At 35.5% G+C, this 8,944-nt stretch overlaps 1 pseudogene; it reads left to right on the forward strand.

Annotated features, from left to right (window-relative positions):
- Window positions 1-342: 342 nt before the first annotated feature.
- LOC131900191 (TGF-beta receptor type-1-like) lies at window positions 343-3,337 on the forward strand (annotated as a pseudogene).
- Window positions 3,338-8,944: the final 5,607 nt, after the last annotated feature.

Raw genomic sequence — 8,944 nt, forward strand, 5'->3', positions numbered from 1 at the left:
CTGAAAAGCTACATAATTTTTCTTTATATAATATAATCTTATATTTCTATTTTGCCACAGCAACAAAACTAAGTAAATGTTATCTATTAATCATAAGTATTAAAATAAGTACATGCCAATAAACAATGATTCCCATATTCATATATTAGAATTAAAAACAAAATCTCAAAAGATCTCAAGGAGATGTGAAAAGCTAGATCTGCCCCTCTATACTTGAAGGAAAGTTTTAATTGCAATTTTTTCCCTGTCGTGGTTACTTGTCTCACTACTCACTTGAACAGAAAATTTATTCTAGGGCACTGAACATAGAAACTGCACAGCTTAACTCCTCTGGGGTATAAAATGAGGTAAGAACCTCATTAGCCTAATGTTAACAGAACTCTGGTGATTGTGATAAGCCTTTTTGACAGAATTGAATGTAAAAGTTCCTTCCAATCTTGTTTTCCATATTCATAGCATTCACCATGCTTCTCATATGTTGTTTTTCCCCTCAGTTACCTCTTTTACTGAATATGGGCATAACTCATTAAACATACTGTGCTGCATTTGATTATTGCTTATTATTATTCAATATCCATCAATTTGTGTGATATGCTATTACCTTTCTGAGTTTTATATTTTTTTCTATAATTTAGGTCCAACTTATAGAGCCCAAATCTCATTGGCACACATCTGTAATCCTGTTGACATACAAATGGTCTGCAGTTTCTGTCTCAGAGGCAAAATCTTAGATGTGTCTAAATGTCTATGGAAAACTTCAGGCATAAGATAATGCCTAGGAGGAATGTCTTTGGGGTAAAATAAGACCACAAAGACAGGGATGTATGAAAGGAAGATATCATTATAAAGGGGTGAAAGAGAAGGTTTGCTCCAGCTTTTGGTGCAGTGCTATCTTTAGTAGCTAGCTGAACAACACATACACAAAAGTGGAAAAACTTGTTTTCTCATTCCTGAAGTGAACCCAGATTCCTGTGTCTCTGTATAACATTACTTTCCTTTCTAGACATGTTTTGCCCATGGCTGTGCCACCCACTACACAATCTCATCTCTTGGTAGTTAGAAACATGATGATCACGAATTCAAGGACATCTTTGGATATATCAATTTCAGAGATATCCTAAGGTTTTGTGGCATAATACTTCAACTTTTTTGCCTTCAGACTCCTAACTCTAAAATATTATACATTGTGATGAGTTTATTCTTCATCAATTGAGACCACAATATTCTCTTGACCTCTAAATGTCCCTGTTCTCTCCTGGTAATAAATGTTCTCTCCTTACTCTGGATAATAATAGGGAGTTTTAATCTCTTTTTACCATAAACTATAGAACACAGTCACATTTTTGCATATACCCATTTTCCTGACATCATACTTATAATAGTATACACAGAAGAAATTCATTAACATTATTGAGTAAAAGAATCTACAGATAAATATGTACATGTACTTATGCATGAATATGGCCATGTTATCTTTCATTTAAAGAATTTGTCTATGACATTGTCAAAAGAAAATATCAGGTGGTCTGGAACGTGTATAAAAATCCCAAATTAAGTCCTTATATAGGAAAAATCATTTAATGTGTACATTTATTAAAAATTGTACAGGACATTTTTCATTATTGCTTTACTGTTTCTCAAACATCAAACAAGAAAACTTCACCTTCCTTAGATGAGCTGTCTGTTTTGGTTTATGTATATAAAATGTTTTCCAGTAAATTCTATGTAATAGACCTCATGTTTTGTTTTCCTTATCTCCTCATTGAAAATTTCAACCATTTATATGTGTTATGTGCTTTGATCATAAAAGAGAAATCTTGATTTATTGATTCCCAAGTAATTACATTTTCTGTTTAATGATATTTCAAGTGCTATATTTAGATTTATGATTATATGCTAAATACAATATGAGTTATTTAAATTATACTCAAGAAAGAAATATCCTTTAGGTAAAGTTTCTATAGTCTTCTAAAGTTAATTCACAATTCAAAATGAATAGCTCCACATAACAGAGAATTATGCATTTGGAGAAGTACTTATGATTAAATACTGTCCTTGAATCTAAGGGTCCTTATTTTAGGTCAAAAATAGTTGAAGATAAGAATAAACTCCTTAAAATGGTATGTAGGCAAAAAAAAGCAAATGCCTGACTCATTTCATGGCTCAGTGGTTAAGAGCATTGACTGATGCTCTAGAGGACCCAGGTTCAATTCCCAGGCTGTCCAGTGACTAATCATGCCAGAATAGAAAAAAAAGTGTACCATATTTTCTTAATTCATTCTTTGGTTGAGGGGCATCAAGGTTGTGTCCTAGTTCTGGCTATCATGAATAATGCTGCTATGAACATAGCCAAGCAAGTGTCCTTGTGGTATGATTGAGCATTCGTTGGGTATCATTGGATCTTGAGGTAGATCGATTCCCAATTTTCTGAGAAACTGCCATACTGATTTCCAAAGTGGCTGTACAAGTTTGCACTCCCACCAAAAGTGGAAGAGTGTTCCCCTTGCTCCACATCCTCTCTAACATAAGCTGTCATCAGTGTTTTTTTTATCATAGCCATTCTGACAGGTTTAAGGTGATATCTCAGAGGCATTTTGATTTGCATTTCCCTGATGGCTAACGGTGTTGAACGCTTCTTTAAGTGTCTTTTGGCCAACTGATATTCTTTTGTTGAGAATTCTCTCTTTAACACTGTAGCCCCCTTTTTAATTGGATTGTTTGGTATGTTGAGGCAACAGCTGCTGCTCTGCAATACTGGCTGCTTCTCATCATATTGGTGACAGTGGCGACACTGCTACCAGGGAAAAAGGGTTTACCACTGCTTGTTCAGAGAACAATTGCCACGATCATCATGTTACAAGAAAGCATTGGCAAAGGTCAGTTTAGAGAAGTTTGGCAAGGCAAATGGCAGGGAGAAGTTGGTATGATAATCTCTTCTAGGGAAGAATGTTCATAGTTCCTAGATGCAGAGTTTTTATCAGATTATGATGTTATGCTATGGAAACATCCTAGGATTTATAGGAGCAGACAACAAAGACAATGGCACATGGACTCAGCTGTGGCTGGTGTCGGATTACCATGAGCGTGGATCCCTTTTTGACTACTTTAATAGATATACTGTTACAGTGGAAGGGATGATCGAACTCACTTTGTCCATGGCAAGCGGTATTGCCCATCTTCACATGGAGAGTGTTGGTACCCAAGGAAAGCCAGCTATTGCTCACAGAGATTTGAAATCAAAGAATATCTTGTGAAGAAGAATGGAAACTGTATTATTGCAAACTTGGGACAGGCTGTGAGACATGATTCTGCCACAGATACTATTGAACATACATAACAGCAACTTTGAAGTCTCTAAATGAATGATGGAACCCCACAAGGACGATTCAATCAGGACAATGATAATATCACTAAACTGACAAACACCACCCAAAGATCTGGACTACAAACTTCTCAGGACAGTTTTGAGATGGCTAGCTGAGGTGATGCAACCTCACAGATTACTTGAGCAAGGACTTAGGTAAGTCCTGCATGTTCCCATTATGCAGAGATTGGACAACAAATGATATAGCTAACTCTCCCAGGACTTGACAATTAACCCAAAATTTATCTTTTCAGGATCCCCTAAAGATACCTTTGCCCCAAAAAGCAGGAAGTAATTTAAAGAACATGATGCCCACATTCCCAAGAGGTGGGGTGGGTTGTTTTTGGCCTTCCAATGGGCTATGGATAATTGTCATTGTTTAGGATGGTTTGTTACAAGTTGTTAATTTATAATGGTTAGGAAAAAAGCTAAACAAGGAGATTAGATTCAGGATTCTTGTTTTAAAAAGAGAAAAATAAAAAATAAGGTATAGAAAAGAGGTAGATTATTGAATCTATTCTTTAAAAAAGATAGAAATAATAGAATAAAAGGGTAGATTATTGAATCAATTCTGAAAAGCAAAAGGAGAGGATAGAGATATGAGATAAAAAGGTAGATTATTGAATATACTTTAAAAAAGCAAATACTAGTTTTAAATATTTTACATTGGATTGGATTTTTGTATATCATATACATATTATGTATATTAATACAAATTTGAGATTGATTTTGTTACAAAATACTGTACATATATTTCTAAATATTATTCAAGGTTTTATACCAAAACAGTTCATTTAACAATGTAATGCAAATTCTATCCCTTGAAAGTTATTATTACCAACTAATCAGGACAGAAGACATGCAAATTAATATTTAGTCATTATAATCAAACTTGTAGTCATATTCAGTATGTTTTCAAGGTTAAACAGAAATATATATTAGATATATGGATCATCTTTAAACATTTCAAAGATCTATAGAATATGGCATGTAAGATGTTTTAATAGCATGGATTTTTTTTCTTTTTTTATGACAATGAGACATGTCTGCCCCTGGAAGCACCAACCTACTTAAGAGAAGATGATGGACATTGAAGAAGCTCCATATGGAGTTTACTATCTTCATGGAAAAAGTTAGCCACTGGGCAATAGAATGCCTTTGCCTCTACTGCTTACAGTATGCTGTCCAAAATGGACAAGCAGGACACAAAAGAAAGGACTGCCAAACCTTGCCAAGACAAGGTAGGAAGGCTCTTTAGAAAATCCTGCTTTACAGATGTGTCTGTCAGATATGCTAAGCCTGTAGGCTGAAGACGGATGCCCCAGATTGCAGAGGAAACTTGCGTGACTGTCCAGGCAGCCAGCTGTTTCCGCCATTTCTCACATTTTTTGGAAATCACTTGTTTACACCTCCTGCTTACTCAGTTCATATTATTTCCTTCTCGGGTCTCTGAGGGAGTTGAAGACTAGATAATTATAGTTATAGTTTTCCCTGTTAACAAATTCAGAAAAGAAACTCACTAAAGAGGTGTAGACTGTATAAGTTTAAAGATATCAAAAGATAATTTGGGGTTGGTACTGCAAATTAGGATAGAAGGTGAATTAGATACAATTCTTTGGATTCACAAAGATAGGATAGATAATGGAGTATTTTCTCTGAATTTGTCAAATGCAAATGGTCCAGACATTGTTGATGTTTTATTGCCTGTATATATTGTATATACTTATTGTACTATTGTATATAGTTTTGATTATATTAGTTGTAGCCTTTTATTATTTTAGACAAAAAAGGGAAGAATGTGGTGATATATTGTGTACCACAATAAAGCTTACCTGGAGATCAGAGGACAGAGCCAGCCACTAAATTAGACATAGAGGACAGGAAGTGGTGAAACACACATTTAATACTATCACTGGGGAGGCAGAGATCTGTCTGGATCTCTGTGAGTTCAAGGCCCCATTGGGCTGCATGAGAGAAACAGAACCAGGCAGTGATGACACACACGTTTAATCCTAGGAAGTAATATGGCAGGATACAGAAAGGTATATAAGGTGTGAGGAAACAGGACCTCACTTGAGGCTGAGGATTTTATAGAGGTAAGCTAGTGGTAGGCTGCTCTGCTTCTCTAACCTTTGAGCTTTTGCCCCAATATGTGGCTCTGGGGTTTCTATAAATAAGACCATTTAGCAATTGGTTTTACACTCCAGTAATCAGATCAATGAATATCCTAATGGTCATCATAAGCCTTCATCCAGTAACTGATGGAAGCAAATGGAGAGATCCACAGCCAAGCACTAGGCTGAGTTCCAGTAGTCCAGTCAGAGAGAGAGAAGAGGGATTCCATGAGCCAGGGTTGTAAAGATCATGATAGGGAAACAAACAGAGACAATCAAATAAAACTAGTGGGAACTCACGAACTTTAGACTAACAGCTGTGAAACCTCCAAGGGACTGGACTAGGCCCTCTGCATACATGAGACTGGATGGTCCTCTGAATAAGTGAGACAGTTGTGTAGCTTGATCTGCTTAAGGGGCCCCCTAGCAGTAGGATCAGGATCCATCCTGGTGCATGAGCTAGCTTTTTGGAGCTCACTGCCTTTAGTGGAACATCTTAAACAGTCTTGATGCAGGGGGAGGGGCCCGGACCTGCCTCAAATGAGTGTATCAGTCTCTTTTGCTCAAGCTTCTCTCAGTGTGACACTGAGTCCACTTTCTGTTGCCTTCTGATCAAGATGTAGCCAGCATTATGTCTTCTTACACACTACCATGCTCCCTGCCATGATGATAATGGACTGAACCTCTGAAAATGTAATCCACTACAATTAAATGTTTTTCCTTTGTAAGAGTTGCCATGGTCATGCTGTCTCTTCATAGCAATAGAAACCCGAAGATAAAATGCATATGCTTTAAATACTATGATAGTAACAGAAGGAATAGAAATAACAAATGAGCTGTTTTCATTGCAGATTCAGTAGTCTTCCACTTATTTAATTTTATCTTACTATATTTTCAGTCCTCCAAACTAGCTGCTTAAATAACTGTTCTTCATAGCACAAAGCATGTTTAAATGGAATGGAAAAAAAGACACATTTTTTAAAGGTGACCTTATTGTACTACAAGTTGAAGTAGCACTTTCACTTTCATCATACTTTTCTGCACTTTTTGAAAGAACTTATAAAGTAGCCCGTGTAAGTATGCTCTGATGAGTCCTTATGTAGGAATTAATTAATGAATGACTCCTTGGTGATCTTGGCAAAAATATTTTAGTAGTTGCAAATAAATGAAAGTGTCTTATATAGTAGTATATCTACATGCAAAATAATCTGGGAATTAACTGAAATTGTAAAATCAACAAGGTCACTTTCACATTTCCCTCTAAATTTAAAAGTGAATTTGAGTACTTGTCTCACTGTATTTATACCAAATCTAATACAAATGGATACATTGACACAGTTCCCCCTAATAGCTTAATGTAGAAAAAAGGCAAACATGATTTTCTTATAAGAATGAATTTTTAATCATGTAATTTCTATTCTTCCAGTGGTCTTAGTGTTTTCATAGTCTAACATAAATAAATTATTTTTTCTTTTTGAAAAGTTTCTATGTGTCAAAAACAATTTAAAAGTCAACAATTCCAGTTCACAATAAGATTTTGTTTTAAAAACCTATATTCACTTATAAATATGCAATATTGTGAACTAAATAATTTAAAGTCCATTAACTTTAAATACTACATTAATTTTACAAATATTTAGTGAGTTTTTCTAAATGCCAGAAACGATTTTAAAAATTAAGTATATATCAGTGTGCATAATGATTCTCATGTTCATATGAATTCTCAAAGTTTAAAAAACACAAAGTTCAGGAAACTCTTTCTGAAAAGGACATATTTGAGAATAAATGCTTAGGATGTGGTATAATAAACATTTCAGTTATCAGAGGACCATTGCAAAGCAAAGGGCTATTAATGTAAAAGGCCTAAGGGAAGAAAATGCCTGATGTGTTCAAATAATAGAAAGAGACCAGTGTAACTCTTATTGAGTAAGCAAAAGTTCAAGTACTAAAATATATACTCAAGGAGATAAAAAAAAAAAAAAGAATACTGGTGGAGTATAGATGTATGACCCTTGGGGTATTATTTTGAGGCTTGGAAAGACATTCAGGTTTTAAGTTGAATAGTTCAATGATGTGGCATAGTTTTTCAAGGAATATCTTTGACAATTGTGTAAGAGACAGACTGCAAATGTAGTTTGAATGGACAGTAGAGATGAAAATGATTTATGAGAGGATAAGAGAAGTACTTCTTGAATGATAGAATGAATCTTTGAAACCCACTTCTCTAAAATAGGAATAGGAACACCAGCTTCAAAATCAGCTTTTACAGAACTCTGGATGCTAAGTGACCATTTGCAACAATACAGGGACCCTTCATTCAAGAAAAATGAAGAGCTCTCAGTAAGATTACTGAAACATGTGCATTTTCCCCTTTCCTTCCCCATTGTCTTCTCTCCTCAGACTCTACTTATAATAACTCCCAAATTACAATGAAATCTATCAGTCTAGAGCCACTGGAGAAGACTAACAGGCCTGGAGGTAGCCATTAAGCCAAGAGAATTTTCATTATTTGACCAATGTGGTGGCTCCATGGACACACTCAATCTCATTCAGAACCACTCAATACTAGAAGCTTTTCCAGGAGGTTCTTTCAGAAAAACAATTAGTGACTGCTATTTAGTATCTCAATTCTCTGAGACCATAATACATGTTGAATTATACAAGAGAATTACTAAAATCTTAAAGGAAAATCTGTGGAAGGAGATATCACCATATTTTTTTAAGAGACCTGATATATATCTAGAAATCTACAGATAAGTGTGCATGTATGTGTCAACGTACAAAGCTAGACTAAAACTTAGCAGAACCTAGTATCTTAAAAATCTGATGATGAACATCTGGAAACAGAAAATAGAATGTTAAGTCACAGTTCTCTACTGCCAGAGGCTGAAAATGAGTTTACACACACACACACACACACACACACACACACACACTTGCCATTTCAGTTTAAAGCAATAGATTCACAATAAGTCAGATTCAGATTAAATAAACCTCTAAATGGTTTACGGTATATGTAAAAATGTACATAGAGGAAAAGGAATATAGACAATTATATAAAGAAATAGTTTTAAAAAATATCCACAATGATACCTCCACAATAGACTACTGGCAATGGTTAAGAGAATGCTCGAATTTACCTACTCTGGTGATCGGATGGCCAAACACCCTAACTGTCATGATAGAACTCTCATCCAGTGACTGATGGAAGTGGATGCAGAGATCCATGGCCAGGCCCCAGGTGGAGTTCCAGGAGTCCAATTGGTGAGAAAGAGGAGGGACTGTATGAATGAGAATTGTTGAGACTATGATTGGAGAAAGCACAGGGATAAATAGCCAAACTAGTGGAAACACATGAATTATGAATCAAGAGCTGAGGAGCCCCCAACTAGATCAGGCCCTCTGGATAAGTGAGACAGTTGATTAACTTGAACTGTTTGGGAAGCCCCCAGGCAGTGGGACCAGG

Source organism: Peromyscus eremicus, chromosome X (genome assembly GCF_949786415.1).
Source record: "Peromyscus eremicus chromosome X, PerEre_H2_v1, whole genome shotgun sequence".
In the NCBI taxonomy this organism is placed as follows: Eukaryota; Metazoa; Chordata; class Mammalia; order Rodentia; family Cricetidae; genus Peromyscus; species Peromyscus eremicus.